The following is a 4,756-nucleotide window of genomic DNA, read 5'->3' on the forward strand; positions in this document are numbered from 1 at the left end:
TCATCTGCCTTTTCCTGCACAAGACTTATCAGGAAAGAAGACATTTCTATTTATTTGTTTCTTTTAGGAGAAATGCATGCCAAACAGTAATATTATCTGGACTATTGTATTTAAGAATGAATAAATAAAACCCCAACCACACAGACTCCAGGCAGTTTAAGAGAAATTCAGGAAGAATGGACAAAGAAAGATAAGGAGTGAAAAAACCCTCTTGTTTTTTGGACCTGGTTATAGTATAGGGAAAAATACACTACACTCAGAAAGTTCAATTTAATCTAAACAAATAAAACACACAATACCTTTAAAGATTTACCTCCACTTGTTGCTAAGGAATATTAAACCAAAAGTTTGTCCCGATATATTTTTTGCTTTCCTCCTGCACAAGTAACAAGAGATCCATCCTAACTAGGAAAAAAAGTATCAAAGGTGTGAAAGGTCTTGTGGTTTCTGCTCCACCTAGAGCCTGACTGATGAATCCAGCAGACTTAGGCAAGCATGGTCTTGCCCTTTGCCAGCACCCAGGATACTATATGGAGTTGAAATACACATATCAAAGTCTTAGCAACTTCCATTCCTAGAAGGACTGTAATCTCAAGCACCACAGAGCTCCATCTAGCCTTTTACAGCTTTTACACTCACATTGTGACAGGATGAAACTCTGTTTGACTTGCACAGCTCAGTCTTGAGGGACTGATTGTATGTCAGATCTCATGAGACATGAATCACCTGCAAATTCCCCTGTGCAGAAGGGAGAGGTAAACATTCAGCAGCAGTATGGTTAAAAGCACTCAGTCACAGAGGATACAGGAGTCCAAACAACAGGAACAGGACTATGGATACAGCTAGCTTTAATTTCCACATTTTACATTTCTGGAGCTGTGTAGAATACTGATAAAGAGAGTCTTCTACCACTGCTTCTATAACAGAAGTTGGAACTGCTTAGCAGGACAGATAACCAGGATGACCTTCTGTCCCCACTAAAGCCAAGGACAGAACATTTACCAATTTCAGAAGGGCCAGGAATTCACTCCAGAATTTCTTCCAGGCAGAAACCCTCCTTGCTTCATGGAGGCCCCCATATTTAAAAGGTGAGCGTTGCCTTGCCTAATGTATAGGCTTCTGCAGTTTTTCTTGCCATTATACCAATATCCTCAAAAGTATTTGAACAACACTAAAATCAACATGAAAAAAGAATCTAAATATTTTTGAGAACCTAGGCCTAATTCACATGCAACTAATAGACTGTTTCAAGAACTGAATTGGGGAAATCTGCTTCTTTATAGATTTTTTAAGTTTAGACTTTTTTTATCACCTGATCAAATTTAATATCTAAAAGGGAAAATAATTTGATATGTTTTGTCTGGAATAAACATGATAGAATGGCTCTTTGTTATACAGCAGCGAGTGGCAAGTAAGTGACACAAAAAGAAGTCTTTCCAAGGTAGATTATGTTAAAACTTCTGGTAACTCTTCAGTACATTGTTATTATTTTGAATTATAGGAAATTAATATTGAGATACAAAGTCAAATCTTGCATGCCCTTTTTCAGAAAAAAAACGTGAAAATAAAACTGCCTTTAAAGTAAATGGAGTTGACTTTCTGCTCTAAGACCAGTTTAATACAAGGGTAGTCAGTTAGGTTCAGTGGCATAATGACTGACTTAATTACATCAGCACTTAAATCCAACTTTAAATCTAATGGGAAAGTATTGTGGAAGTCATAACATATTAGACTATTTATTTAAACTACTTCCTATTTGGAAAACAAATCCAACCCCTTTTCTGCTCTTAAGAGGCATTCTCAATTATTGTATTGAAATAAATGTCTAATTTAACTACCTCTCTCCAGGCATTTACACTGTCAGTTCACTAATGACACATCCTAGATCATTTTTATTGCTGCCGTATGCTACTAAAGGGCAGTGTAATATAGTAAATGACCATCAGAATATAAACATATTTTTAGACAGCTACAATGCTTTTCACTATTCAGTATGTTAATAATCTAGTTTAATACTGTATAGTGAATTGTGATAATATGTGCAATTGTACTCTCAAACCAGTTATCATGGGAAAAGTTTTGGAATTCTCTAACAAGAAGTAAATTTAAATAAATGAAACACTATTCGAGAAAAAAGAAATACAGTCCTTAATATATGAGTAATATTTTGACCTAAATCATCTTTATGCAGAAACTTCTAACAAATTAATCACAGACAGTAATTGCTACCAACTAATGTCAAGCACTTATTCTGTATTATCAATAATTAAGTACTTTTATAAAGCCATCATTTAAAAAGTCTGTGTCTTGGTTAAAAAGATTAAAAGAAAATCAAAACAGTTGTACAAAATACATTATCAATTTAATTAAAAAAACCCACCATAACGATAATAGATTAACTACATCTTTGCCAAAAGTGAAAACAATTGAACAACAAAGGAAATGAAGACAGGAAGTCAAGGAAGGTTTTTAGGTATCTAAATAATTCATCGCCCTGAAACAGGCAAAGTACTGTCTCTGAGAACTAGTGAGCAACTATCAAATGCCATAAGAAAAGTCACAATCACAAACATTGTTTTGGTGAATAGCTTGGTTCAGCTTTGCCAATCTGAAAAGATATGAAGTGATGTTCTTTGAGAAATACCACACTAGTATACCACAGTTCTTCATCTGAGAATGAATCACTGCTGACTTTTTTTTTAAGCCTAAGAGAAGTCGTGTTTTGTCACCATGCTCCAACCTGGAATGCTTGTGTACTTTGTTTCCATGAATTACAGGTAAGAACAAGAAGCTCTCGTGCCAGTGATTTTGAATATGGAGTGCAGGCATGCATTCTTTTATCATTAAAATAATTTTGCAACGGCATTTCTCTAGTCTGTCACAGAATCACAGAGCAGTTTGTCCAACTGAGTTTTGAAGAACTGCAAGGATGGAGATTCCACAACTTCTCTGGGCAACTTGTTCCAGTGCTTAACCATCCTCACTGTGAAGGTTTTTTCTCCTTATATTCAAGCTGAATCTTCCTTGCTACAATTTGCACCCGTTTCCTCTTGCCCTTCTGCTGTACACCTTTGCAAAAAGCTTAGCTTTGTCTTCTCAGTAATTTCCCATTAATTAGGTGAGGAATGCAGTTAGAGCTGCCCTTACCTTTCTCTTCTCAAGGCTAAGCAAACTCAGCTCCTTCAGTGACTCCTATATGTGCTCCAGCCTCCAAAGCCTCTTGGTGTCTCTGCTGGACTCAGTCCAGTCTGTCAGTCTTCTTTGTACTGTGAGCCCAAAACTGGACACAGTAATTTAGATATGGCCTCATAAGTGCCAAATAGAAGGAAATAATCACTCCCCTAAGCTCTAATTCTTTACCAGCATTAACAATAGTGGTTCTGGTTCTAATTTCTGTGATGAATCTGTTTATTGGGACACACTGTGAAATGACCTATAAAATGGGGGATAATACTAAGCCGTTAAGTTGAGGATGATTGGGCACAAAATGATCTGTCAGAGCTGTAGAAGTTAGCTGAGCAAGAAATTTTTCATTTTACCCTATATTCTTCCCCATTCTAAAAATTCAACATCTGTGAGGGAAATAAAGCAGACAGATGTCTTGTCAGTCTGTAGCATGAATCACTGATAGATTTTTTTTTTTCACTCATGAACTTGTAATTCTTCCCATTGGAAAAATGTAACCTGGGGTGTGATAAAACAGATACAAATGGATTCAGGACTCCCCAGCCTAACTTGAAATTAATCAGTACTGACAGATGTATCAGTAGAGCAGAATCATTTTGGAGACCTGGCAGCAATTGTAATAATATTCAGCAGCAACAGGAATTGTTCAGAGACCTGACAATTAAAGAGCAATCACTCAAGAAGTGGAGACAGTGCAGGAGCGAATTACCTCAGGAAGAGGTGAAATCTCCTTCAGTAGAAAGTTTGTGAACAGTCTAACTAAATATCATCAGGTAAACTGTTTCTCCTTCAGAGCAAAAGGCTGGCTTAGATGATCCCCGAAGTCCCATCCAGGCCAATGCTTTTGTGATGCCATGGATGAGAGGAAAAAGAAATTCCCATCATTCATCTGGTAAATATGCCCAAGATAAACATTTTGTCAAACCTCTCTTCAAAGGCATTAAAGCACCAAAATTCAACTGAAACCTCTTTCAAGATCAGGCTCATAGTATTCAGGAGTCATTGGCTGGGAGTTGGAGCTATACGGTGCACATACTGCTACAGTACCTGGAATATCCATGTGTGTAAGAAAAGGAAGCCCCTGCTATGAACATCTAGTACTAGTTGACCACAGATTCAATCTGTCTTGTATCAATCTTCCTAAAGCCGCATATTCCAAATCATAATTCATACAACTTTCCTTTCTCAGTGCCCTTTGCTTTGCTTATTTAAAACAGCTGCCAGCTGCAACCCACATCCTCAAATGAACCAGAGCCTGTACACAGGCTGGGAAAAGAAGTGTTTTCAGTTGCTATGATCCAGAAAACTTTATCAATTTAAAGGAGAGTATTAGATAGGGACACCAAACCATAAACACTATTGATCGGAGAAATTTTCCTAAACCAGATGTGGAAGACGACTGTCAGTGAGGCAAATGCAGTAATAATACTTTGGATTTATATCACATTTTCCATCCTATGTTTCCTCTACTTCACAGACAGACTGAGGACAGGAATTGCAATTCAAATTCATACCATGCAGTACAAGGTCGCTAACATAACTGATGTGTTTAGCACCAAAACCTAATCAC

The sequence above is a fragment of the Pelecanus crispus genome, chromosome W (assembly GCF_030463565.1).
Source record: "Pelecanus crispus isolate bPelCri1 chromosome W, bPelCri1.pri, whole genome shotgun sequence".
NCBI lineage: Eukaryota > Metazoa > Chordata > Aves > Pelecaniformes > Pelecanidae > Pelecanus > Pelecanus crispus.